This window comes from Anopheles funestus, unplaced genomic scaffold (assembly GCF_943734845.2).
Source record: "Anopheles funestus unplaced genomic scaffold, idAnoFuneDA-416_04 scaffold_27_ctg1, whole genome shotgun sequence".
Classification (NCBI taxonomy): Eukaryota; Metazoa; Arthropoda; class Insecta; order Diptera; family Culicidae; genus Anopheles; species Anopheles funestus.
This window is the reverse complement of record NW_026045358.1, coordinates 303,545-315,515: the sequence shown is the minus strand read 5'-3', so window position 1 is coordinate 315,515 and position 11,971 is coordinate 303,545. Positions and strand designations below refer to the sequence as shown.

The following is an 11,971-nucleotide window of genomic DNA, read 5'->3' as shown; positions in this document are numbered from 1 at the left end:
AAGGTGTCTTGGCTAATGTGTCTTGGCTAAGGTGTCTTGGCTAATGTGTCTTGGCTAATGTGTCTTGGCTAATGTGTCATGGCTAAGGTGTCTTGGCTAATGTGTCTTGGCTAATGTGTCTTGGCCAATGTGTCTTGGCTAAGGTGTCTTAGTTAAGGTGTCTTGGCTAATGTGTCTTGGCTAATGTGTCTTGGCTAAGGTGTCTTGGCTAATGTGTCTTGGCTAATGTGTCTTGGCTAAGGTGTCTTGGCTAATGTGTCTTGGCTAATGTGTCTTGGCTAAGGTGTCTTGGCTAATGTGTCTTGGCTAAGGTGTCGTGGCTAATGTGTCTTGGCTAATGTGTCTAGGCTAAGGTGTCTTGGCTAAGGTGCCTTGGCTAAGGTGTCTTGGCTAAGGTGTCTTGGCTAATGTGTCTTGGGTAATGTGTCTTGGCTAATGTGTCTTGGCTAAGGTGTCTTGGCTAATGTGTCTTGGCTAAGGTGTCTTGGCTAATGTGTCTTGGCTAAGGTGTCTTGGCTAATGTGTCTTGGCTAATGTGTCTTGGCTATGGTGTCTTGGCTAATGTGTCACGGCTAAGGTGTCTTGGCTAATGTGTCTTGGCTAATGTGTCTTGGCTAATGTGTCTTGGCTAAGGTGTCATGGCTAAGGTGTCTTGGCTAATGTGTCTTGGCTAATGTGTCTTGGCTAATGTGTCTTGGCTAATGTGTCTCGGCTAATGTGTCTTGGCTAAGGTGTCTTGGCTAATGTGTCTTGGCTAAGGTGTCTTGGCTAAGGTGTCTTGGCTAATGTGTCTTGGGTAATGTGTCTTGGCTAATGTGTCTTGGCTAAGGTGTCTTGGCTAATGTGTCTTGGCTAAGGTGTCTTGGCTAAGGTGTCTTGGCTAATGTGTCTTGGCTAATGTGTCTTGGCTAATGTGTCTTGGCTATGGTGTCTTGGCTAATGTGTCACGGCTAAGGTGTCTTGGCTAATGTGTCTTGGCTAATGTGTCTTGGCTAATGTGTCTTGGCTAAGGTGTCATGGCTAAGGTGTCTTGGCTAATGTGTCTTGGCTAATGTGTCTTGGCTAATGTGTCTTGGCTAATGTGTCTCGGCTAATGTGTCTTGGCTAAGGTGTCTTGGCTAATGTGTCTTGGCTAAGGTGTCTTGGCTAATGTGTCTTGGCTAATGTGTCTTGGCTAAGGTGTCTTCGCTAATGTGTCTTGGCTAAGGTGTCGTGGCTAATGTGTCTTGGCTAATGTGTCTTGGCTAAGGTGTCTTGGCTAAGGTGTCTTGGCTAAGGTGTCTTGGCTAAGGTGTCTTGGCTAATGTGTCTTGGCTAATGTGTCTTGGCTAAGGTGTCTTGGCTAATGTGTCTTGGCTAAGGTGTCTTGGCTAATGTGTCTTGGCTAATGTGTCTTGGCTAATGTGTCTTGGCTAAGGTGTCTTGGCTAAGGTGTCTTGACTAATGTGTCATGGCTAAGGTGTCTTGGCTAATGTGTCTTGGCTAATGTGTCTTGGCCAATGTGTCTTGGCTAAGGTGTCTAAGCCAAGGTGTCTTGGCTAATGTGTCTTGGCTAAGGTGTCTTGGCTAAGGTGTCTTGGCTAATGTGTCTTGGCTAATGTGTCTTGGCTAAGGTGTCTTGGCTAATGTGTCTTGGCTAATGTGTCTTGGCTAAGGTGTCTTCGCTAATGTGTCTTGGCTAAGGTGTCGTGGCTAATGTGTCTTGGCTAAGGTGTCTTGGCTAATGTGTCTTGGCTAATGTGTCTTCGCTAATGTGTCTTGGCTAAGGTGTCGTGGCTAATGTGTCTTGGCTAATGTGTCTTGGCTAATGTGTCTTGGCTAAGGTGTCTTGGCTAAGGTGTCTTGGCTAAGGTGTCTTGGCTAATGTGTCTTGGGTAATGTGTCTTGGCTAATGTGTCTTGGCTAAGGTGTCTTCGCTAATGTGTCTTGGCTAAGGTGTCTTGAATAATGTGTCTTGGCTAAGGTGTCTTGGCTAATGTGTCTTGGCTAAGGTGTCTTGGCTAAGGTGTCTTGGCTATTGTGTCTTGGCTAATGTGTCTTGGCTAATGTGTCTTGGCTAAGGTGTCTTGGCTAATGTGTCTTGGCCAATGTGTCTTGGCTAAGGTGTCTTAGCTAAGGTGTCTTGGCTAATGTGTCTTGGCTAATGTGTCTTGGCTAAGGTGTCTTGGCTAATGTGTCTTGGCTAATGTGTCTTGGCTAAGGTGTCGTGGCTAATGTGTCTTAGGTGATGTGTCTTGGCTAATGTGTCTTGGCTAAGGTGTCTTGGCTAAGGTGTCTTCGCTAATGTGTCTTGGCTAATGTGTCTTGGCTTAAGTGTCTTGGCTAATGTGTCTTGGCTAATGTGTCTTGGCTAAGGTGTCTTGGCTAATGTGTCTTGGCTAAGGTGTCTTGGCTAATGTGTCTTGGCTAAGGTGTCTTGGCTAATGTGTCTTGGCTAAGGTGTCTTGGCTAATGTGTCTTGGCTAATGTGTCTTGGCTAATGTGTCTTTGCTAATGTGTCTTGGCTAAGGTGTCTTGGCTAATGTGTCTTGGCTAATGTGTCTTGGCTAATGTGTCTTGGCTAAGGTGTCTTGGCTAATGTGTCTTGGCTAAGGTGTCTTAGCTAAGGTTTCTTGGCTAATGTGTCTCGGTTAATGTGTCTTGGCTAATGTGTCTTGGCTAATGTGTCTTGGCTAAGGTGTCTTCGCTAATGTGTCTTGGCTAAGGTGTCTTGGCTAATGTGTCTTGGCTAATGTGTCTTGGCTAAGGTGTCTTGGCTAAGGTGTCTTGGCTAAGGTGTCTTGGCTAAGGTGTCTTGGCTAATGTGTCTTGGGTAATGTGTCTTGGCTAATCCCAGTCATGCAAAAGCGAGTTCATGCGGTCGAGTTTCTTTTGTTCTCATGGTCCCTAACGGGTCTGTTCGGAATCCACCGCGGAGTCCCGGAGGAAGACATTTAGCGACCACACGCACACACTCAAACCGGGTTGGTATATAAAGCCCCGCGTAGCCACGCCCGCTTCAGTCGCCCGCGAGCGTTCGTAGCGTGTGGATCTATGCCGGATTTTAGCAAAAAAAAAAATTAATGAATTCCAGAAAATAAAAACGCCAGGGGGGTTCCTCAAATTCACTCTCTCGTGAGAGCGTGAGAGAATCTTTTTTCCCCATACAACTTCCTTGGAGCTTTTGCTGAAATGATAGAGAACATTGGATTAGAAATTGGTGTAGAAGAAAGTCATGCTTACATTTGCGCCATCCGACCAGTCGTTGAGGGGGTACGTTGTGTACCGTATATAAATGAAGCTGAATGGGAATGGATTTCACTGCACGTATGATGCAAAAAATAATTCTTTCGTGCTTTTAGATATTTTTGGGGAAAAATATTGCATGACAGGTTTGTTTTCTACCATACGGCCGTTCCGATAAAAAATATTAGGCGCTGTTTGGACCTTTTTAACTACCCTCAAGGTGTGGTTTTTTGGAAAATTTCTTTAAACACACAGAAATACGAGGTAGCTGCTACACGTGCTAATTTTTTCCCATGAGCATTCACACAGACGACAGGTAACTAGCACTGTTCGTTGTCGCTACGCGCCTATACATGCGGAAGGTGTTACTGGTTCTTGTAGCCAGGTAATGAACACAGGATGCTATGTAGGTGCGACTAGGGGAAACCGAATACCTCTGGTGAGAATTGAGTCATACCACAAAGCATTGCTTGGCCAAGAAATGCTTACCGGCTAAACATAGGTAAAGAATATGAATGTAAAAGGATGCGTCGATTAGGTGTAGCACGATGGGACTACAGGCAGTGAACGATCAATTTAAAAGCTGTTCAAAAGCCCTAAATTTTTCAAAACAGTTGTTCATAAGTAGGTCAACACTGTCCTTTACACTTTTATCTAAATCGTATGTTTGAAAGAATTTAAAAATTAAATTTGTGACGCTAAAGCAATCCCCGATATATTTAATCAAAATAACATGGTTAATCAATTGTATAAAAATCTGCATTCTTAAAAGATACGAAATGTTATTCTTTACAACTTTGTAGAACATCATTTTCGTCTAGCTCTTCAACTTTTTTAGTTATTCGCTAAAAACCAAAGCCGTTACGGACGGCCGCGAGGAAATAGCTAAAGCAAGGCATAGAATTGTAGCGAAAAATACCTCGTTTTTGTAATTGAAATATAATACTATTTGATTTAAATATCTCACGGGAAAATCTTGCAACTATTAGCCCAAAGTGTGGCCAACATATTGTAATCGGTGGTTTGTAAATAAATAATAATTTTAATACAAATAAATGAAGAAAACTGAACGCGCTTTTGCACGCTACGCTACGATCATCGCGACCAAAACACCGTCCACTGCGAGCGGTCTTGCAGCTTTCCACATTGACCCATAAGGATTCATCATTCACCCGTACGATGCGGACGCGTTGCTTTCCACATGGACTCATTCACCGGCATTAAACATTCACCCGCAAGGATCGTGCAAGCGCTCGTACACTGCGAGGGCTAGCGTTGCTTTCCACATGGACGCCGTGATGGATTCCGACAGGATTCCACATGGACTCGAAAGCTTCCATATTCATCCGCCAGGATCGTGCATGCGCCCGTACGCTGCGAGCAATCCCGATGCGTTCCACATGGATTCCACATCGACCCGCGTCACGCCCCTAGGATCGTGCAGGCGCTCGTACGCTGTGTACACACATGGTATCTTTGAATGTGTTAGTGTGTATCGATGCGCGATCCCAACGCGCATTCTCGCTTTAGCAGGATGATCGTTAGTGAGGTAGAGGGAGAAAGGGCTAATTGGGATCGACAGCGTACCGTGTATATGCGTATGTGCACGTTTTTTATCTCACTTCGCCTGTAGGTAAGAACATAGCGGCAATAGTATTTATTAGCAGGCGTGGTTGAATTGCACATTGGGATGTGTCTTGGCTAAGGTGTCTTCGCTAATGTGTCTTGGCTAAGGTGTCTTGGCTAATGTGTCTTGGCTAAGGTGTCTTGGCTAATGTGTCTTGGCTAAGGTGTCTTGGCTAAGGTGTCTTGGCTAGTGTGTCTTGGCTAATGTGTCTTGGCTAATGTGTCTTGGCTAAGGTGTCTTGGCTAATGTGTCTTGGCTAATGTGTCTTGGCTAAGATGTCTTGGCTAATGTGTCTTGGCTAATGTGTCTTGGCTAAGGTGTCTTGGCTAAGGTGTCTTGACTAATGTGTCATGGCTAAGGTGTCTCGGCTAATGTGTCTTGGCTAATGTGTCTTGGCCAATGTGTCTTGGCTAAGGTGTCTTAGCTAAGGTGTCTTGGCTAATGTGTCTTGGCTAATGTGTCTTGGCTAAGGTGTCTTGGCTAATGTGTCTTGGCTAATGTGTCTTGGCTAAGGTGTCTTGGCTAATGTGTCTTGGCTAATGTGTCTTGGCTAAGGTGTCTTCGCTAATGTGTCTTGGCTAAGGTGTCGTGGCTAATGTGTCTTGGCTAATGTGTCTAGGCTAAGGTGTCTTGGCTAAGGTGTCTTGGCTAAGGTGTCTTGGCTAAGGTGTCTTGGCTAATGTGTCTTGGGTAATGTGTCTTGGCTAAGGTGTCTTGGCTAAGGTGTCTTGGCTAATGTGTCTTGGCTAAGGTGTCTTGGCTAATGTGTCTTGGCTAAGGTGTCTTGGCTAAGGTGTCTTGGCTAATGTGTCTTGGCTAATGTGTCCTGGCTAAAGTGTCTTGGCTAAGGTGTCTTGGCTAATGCGTCACGGCTAAGGTGTCTTGGCTAATGTGTCTTGGCTAATGTGTCTTGGCTAATGTGTCTTGGCTAAGGTGTCATGGCTAAGGTGTCTTGGCTAATGTGTCTTGGTTAATGTGTCTTGGCTAAGGTGTCTTGGCTAATGTGTCTTGGCTAATGTATCTTGGCTAAGGTGTCTTGGCTAATGTGTCTTGGCTAAGGTGACTTGGCTAATGTGTCTTGGCTAATGTGTCTTGGCTAAGGTGTCTTCGCTAATGTGTCTTGGCTAAGGTGTCTTGGCTAATGTGTCTTGGCTAATGTGTCTTGGCTAAGGTGTCTTGGCTAAGGTGTCTTGGCTAAGGTGTCTTGGCTAAGGTGTCTTGGCTAATGTGTCTTGGCTAATGTGTCTTGGCTAATGTGTCTTGGCTAAGGTGTCTTGGCTAATGTGTCTTGGCTAAGGTGTCTTGGCTAATGTGTCTTGGCTAATGTGTCTTGGCTAAGGTGTCTTGGCTAAGGTGTCTTGACTAATGTGTCATGGCTAAGGTGTCTTGGCTAATGTGTCTTGGCTAATGTGTCTTGGCCAATGTGTCTTGGCTAAGGTGTCTTAGCTAAGGTGTCTTGGCTAATGTGTCTTGGCTAATGTGTCTTGGCTAAGGTGTCTTGGCTAATGTGTCTTGGCTAATGTGTCTTGGCTAAGGTGTCTTGGCTAATGTGTCTTGGCTAATGTGTCTTGGCTAAGGTGTCTTCGCTAATGTGTCTTGGCTAAGGTGTCGTGGCTAATGTGTCTTGGCTAATGTGTCTAGGCTAAGGTGTCTTGGCTAAGGTGTCTTGGCTAAGGTGTCTTGGCTAAGGTGTCTTGGCTAAGGTGTCTTGGCTAAGGTGTCTTGACTAATGTGTCATGGCTAAGGTGTCTTGGCTAATGTGTCTTGGCTAATGTGTCTTGGCTAAGGTGTCTTGGCTAACGTGTCTTGGCTAATGTGTCTTGGCTAAGGTGTCTTGGCTAATGTGTCTTGGCTAATGTGTCTTGGCTAAGGTGTCTTGGCTAATGTGTCTTGGCTAATGTGTCTTGGCTAAGGTGTCTTGGTTAAGGTGTCTTGGCTAAGGTGTCTTGGCTAAGGTGTCTTGGCTAATGTGTCTTGGCTAATGTGTCTTGGCTAATGTGTCTTGGCTAAGGTGTCTTGGCTAAGGTGTCTTGGCTAATGTGTCTTGGCTAATGTGTCTCGGCTAAAGTGTCTTGGCTAATGTGTCTTGGCTAAGGTGTCTTGGCTAAGATGTCTTGGCTAAGGAGTCTTGGCTAAGGTGTCTTGGCTAAGGTGTCTTGGCTAAGGTGTCTTGGCTAATGTGTCGGCCAATGTGTCTTGGCTAATGTGTCTTGGCTAATGTGTCTTGGCTAATGTTTCTTGGCTAAGGTGTCTTGGCTAATGTGTCTTGGCTAATGTGTCTTGGCTAATGTGTCTTGGCTAATGTGTCTTGGCCAATGTGTCTTGGCTAATGTGTCTTGGCTAAGGTGTCTTGGCTAAGGTGTCTTGGCTAATGGGTCTTGGCTAAGGTGTCTTCGCTAATGTGTCTTGGCTAAGGTGTCTTGGCTAATGTGTCTTGGCTAATGTCTCTTGGCTAAGGTGTCTTGGCTAAGGTGTCTTGGCTAAGGTGTCTTGGCTAAGGTGTCTTGGCTAATGAGTCTTGGCTTATGTGTCTTGGCTAAGGTGTCTTGGCTAAGGTGTCTTCGCTAATGTGTCTCTGCTAATGTGTCTCGGCTAAAGTGTCTTGGCTAATGTGTCTTGGCTAAGGTGTCTTGGCTAATGTGTCTTGGCCAATGTGTCTTGGCTAATGTTTCTTGGCTAAGGTGTCTTGGCTAAGGTGTCTTGGCTAATGTGTCTTGGCTAATGTGTCTTGGCTAATGTGTCTTGGCTAATGTGTCTTGACTTATGTGTCTTGGCTAAGGTGTCTTGGCTAATGTGTCTTGGCTAATGTGTCTTGGCTAAGGTGTCTTGGCTAATGTGTCTTGGCTAAGGTGTCTTGGCTAAGGTGTCTTGGCTAAAGTGTCTTCGCTAATGTGTCTTGGCCAATGTGTCTTTGCTAATGTGTCTTGGCTAAGGTGTCTTGGCTAAGGTGTCTTGGCTAAGGTGTCTTGGCTAAGGTGTCTTGGCTAATGTGTCTCGGCTAAGGTGTCTTGGCTAAGGTGTCTTGGCTAAGGTGTCTTGGCTAATGTGTCTTGGCTAATGTGTCTTGGCTAATGTGTCTCGGCTAAGGTGTCTTGGCTAATGTGTCTTGGCTAATGTGTCTTGGCTAAGGTGTCTTGGCTAATGTGTCTTGGCTAAGGTGTCTTGGCTAAGGTGTCTTGGCTAATGTGTCTTGGCTAAGGTGTCTTGGCTAAGGTGTCTCTGCTAATGTGTCTCGGCTAAAGTGTCTTGGCTAATGTGTCTTGGCTAAGGTGTCTTGGCTAAGATGTCTTGGCTAAGGTATCTTGGCTAATGTGTCTTGGCTAAGGTGTCTTGGCTAATGTGTCTTGGCTAATGTGTCTTGGCTAATGTGTCTTGGCTAAGGTGTCTTGGCTAAGGTGTCATGGCTAAGGTGTCTTGGCTAATGTGTCTTGGCTAATGTGTCTTGGCTAATGTGTCTTGGCTAAGGTGTCTCGGCTAATGTGTCTTGGCTAATGTGTCTTGGCTAATGTGTCTTGGCTAAGGTGTCTTGGCTAAGGTGTCTTGGCTAATGTGTCTTGGCTAATGTGTCTTGGCTAATGTGTCGGCCAATGTGTCTTGGCTAATGTGTCTTGGTTAATGTGTCTTGGCTAATGTGTCTTTGCTAAGGTGTCTCGGCTAATGTGTCTTGGCGATTGTGTCTTGGCTAAGGTGTCTTGGCTAAGGTGTCTTGGTTAAGGTGTCTTGGCTAAGGTGTCTTGGCTAAGGTGTCTTTGCTAATGTGTCTTGGCTAAAGTGTCTTGGCTGAGGTGTCTTGGCTAAGGTGTCTTGGCTAATGTGTCTCGGCTAATGTGTCTTGGCTAATGTGTCTTGGCTAAGGTGTCTTGGCTAATGTGTCTTGGCTAATGTGTCTTGGCTAAGGTGTCTTGGCTAATGTGTCTTGGCTAATGTGTCTTGGCTTAGGTGTCTTCGCTAATGTGTCTTGGCTAATGTGTCTCTGCTAATGTGTCTCGGCTAAAGTGTCTTGGCTAATGTGTCTTGGCTAAGATGTCTTGGCTAAGGAGTCTTGGCTAAGGTGTCTTGGCTAAGGTGTCTTGGCTAAGGTGTCTTGGCTAATGTGTCTTGGCTAATGTATCTTGGCTAATGTGTCTTGACTAATGTGTCGGCCAATGTGTCTTGGCTAAGGTGTCTTGGCTAAGGTGTCTTGGCTAAGGTGTCTTGGCTAATGTGTCTTGGCTAATCTGTCTTGGCTAATGTGTCTTGGCTAATGTGCCTTGGCTAATGCGTCTTGGCTAATGTGTCTTGGCTAATGTGTCTTGGCTAAGGTGTCTTGGCTAAGGTGTCTTGGCTAATGTGTCTTGGCTAATGTGTCTTGGCTAATGTGTCGGCCAATGTGTCTTGGCTAATGTGTCTTGGTTAATGTGTCTTGGCTAATGTGTCTTTGCTAAGGTGTCTCGGCTAATGTGTCTTGGCGATTGTGTCTTGGCTAAGGTGTCTTGGCTAAGGTGTCTTGGCTAAGGTGTCTTGGCTAAGGTGTCTTGGCTAATCTGTCTTGGCTAATGTGTCTTGGCTAATGTGCCTTGGCTAATGCGTCTTGGCTAAGGTGTCTTGGCTAATGTGTCTTGGCTAAGGTGTCTTGGCTATTGTGTCTCGGCTAATGTGTCTTGGCTAAGGTGTCTTGGCTAAGGTGTCTTGGCTAAGGTGTCTTGGCTAAGTAGTCTCGGCTAATGTGTCTTGGCTAAGGTGTCTTGGCTAAGGTGTCTTGGCTAAGGTGTCTTGGCCAAGGTGTCTTGGCTAAGGTGTCTTGGCTAATGTGTCTTGGCTAAAGTGTCTTGGCTAAGGTGTCTTGGCTAAGGTGTCTTGGCTAAGGTGTCTCGGATAATGTGTCTTGGCTAATGTGTCTTGGCTAAGGTGTCTTGGCTAAGGTGTCTTGGCTAATGTGTCTTGGCTAATGTGTCTTGGCTAAGGTGTCTTGGCTAAGGTGTCTTGGCTAATGTGTCTTGGCTAATGTGTTTTGGCTAATGTGTCGGCCAATGTGTCTTGGCTAATGTGTCTTGGTTAATGTGTCTTGGATAATGTGTCTTGGCTAAGGTGTCTTGGCTAAGGTGTCTTGGCTAATGTGTCTTGGCTAATGCGTCTTGGCTAAGGTGTCTTGGCTAAGGTGTCTTGGCTAAGGTGTCTTGGCTAACGTGTCTTGGCTAAGGTGTCTTGGCTAAGGTGTCTCGGCTAATGTGTCTTGGCTAATGTGTCTTGGCTAAGGTGTCTTGGCTAATGTGTCTTGGCTAAGGTGTCTTGGCTAATGTGTCTTGGCTAATGTGTCTTGGCTAATGTGTCTTGGCTAAGGTGTCTTGGCTAATGTGTCTTGGCTAAGGTGTCTTGGCTAAGGAGTCTTGGCTAATGTGTCTCGGCTAATGTGTCTTGGCTAATGTGTCTTGGCTAAGGTGTCTTGGCTAATGTGTCTTGGCTAATGTGCCTTGGCTAATGTGTCTTGGCTAATGTGTCTTGGCTAATGTGTCTTGGCTAAGGTGTCTTGGCTAAGGTGTCTTGGCTATTGTGTCTTGGCTAAGGTGTCTTGGCTAAGGTGTCTTGGCTAAGGTGTCTTGGCTAATGTGTCTTGGCTAATGTGTCTTGGCTAAGGTGTCTTGGCTAAGGTGTCTTGGCTAATGTGTCTTGGCTAATGTGTCTTGGCTAATGTGTCGGAGAATGTGTCTTGGCTAATGTGTTTTGGTTAATGTGTCTTGCCTAAGGTGTCTTGGCTAAGGTGTCTTGGCTAATGTGTCTTGGCTAATGTGTCTTGGCTAATGTGTCTTGGCTAATGTGTCTTGGCTAATGTGTCTTGGCTAAGGTGTCTTGGCTAATGTGTCTTGGCTAATGTGTCTTGGCTAAGGTGTCTTGGCTAAGGTGTGTTGAATAAGGTGTCATGGCTAAGGTGTCTTGGCTAAGGTGTCTTGGCTAATGTGTCTTGGCCAATGTGTCTTGGCTATGGTGTCTTAGCTAAGGTGTCTTGGCTAATGTGTCTTGGCCAATGTGTCTTGGCTAAGGTGTCTTGGCTAATGTGTCTTGGCTAATGTGTTGGCTAAGGTGTCTTGGCTAATGTGTCTTGGCTAATGTGTCTTGGCTAAGGTGTCTTCGCTAATGTGTCTCGGCTAATGTGTCTTGGCTAAGGTGTCTTGGCTAAGGTGTCTTGGCTAATGTGTCTTGGCTAAGGTGTCTTGGCTAATGTGTCTTGGCCGATGTGTCTTGACTAATGTGTCTTGGCTAATGTGTCTTGGCTATTGTGTCTTGGCTAAGGTGTCTTGGCTAATGTGTCTTGGCTAAGGTGTCTTGGCTAAGGTGTCTTGGCTAATGTGTCTTGGCTAAGGTGTCTTGACTAAGGTGTCTTGGCTAAGGTGTCTTGGCTAATGTGTCTTGGCTAATGTGTCTTGGCTAATGTGTCGGAGAATGTGTCTTGGCTAATGTGTTTTGGTTAATGTGTCTTGGCTAAGGTGTCTTGGCTAAGGTGTCTTGGCTAAGGTGTCTTGGCTAAGGTGTCTTGGCTAAGGTGTCTTGGCTAAGGTGTCTCGGCTAATGTGTCTTGGCTAAGGTGTCTTGGCTAATGTGTCTTGGCTAAGGTGTCTTGGCTAAGGTGTCTTGGCTAAGGTGTCTTGGCTAATGTGTCTTGGCTAAAGTGTCTTGGCTAAGGTGTCTTGGCTAAGGTGTCTTGGCTAAGGTGTCTCGGATAATGTGTCTTGGCTAATGTGTCTTGGCTAAGGTGTCTTGGCTAAGGTGTCTTGGCTAATGTGTCTTGGCTAATGTGTCTTTGCTAAGGTGTCTTGGCTAAGGTGTCTTGGCTAATGTGTCTTGGCTAATGTGTCTTGGCTAATGTGTCGGCCAATGTGTCTTGGCTAATGTGTCTTGGTTAATGTGTCTTGGCTAATGTGTCTTGGCTAAGGTGTCTTGGCTAAGGTGTCTTGGCTAATGCGTCTTGGCTAAGGTGTCTTGGCTAAGGTGTCTTGGCTAAGGTGTCTTGGCTAACGTGTCTTGGCTAAGGTGTCTTGGCTAAGGTGTCTCGGCTAATGTGTCTTGGCTAATGTGTCTTGGCTAAGGTGTCTTGGCTAATGTGTCTTGGCTAAGGTGTCTTGGCTAATGTGTCTTGGCTAATGT

The 11,971-nt window shown here is 45.7% G+C and overlaps 1 long non-coding RNA gene across 1 annotated transcript in view; it reads left to right on the top strand.

The window, feature by feature from the left end:
* Positions 1-10,537, top strand: part of LOC125774550 (uncharacterized) — a 29,516-nt gene extending 18,979 nt beyond the window's left edge. Inside the window, exons 2-3 of the long non-coding RNA XR_007421037.1 lie at positions 7,828-8,261; positions 10,270-10,537. This is a non-coding gene — a long non-coding RNA (uncharacterized LOC125774550). The remainder of the gene's footprint in view (positions 1-7,827; positions 8,262-10,269) is intronic.
* Positions 10,538-11,971: the final 1,434 nt, after the last annotated feature.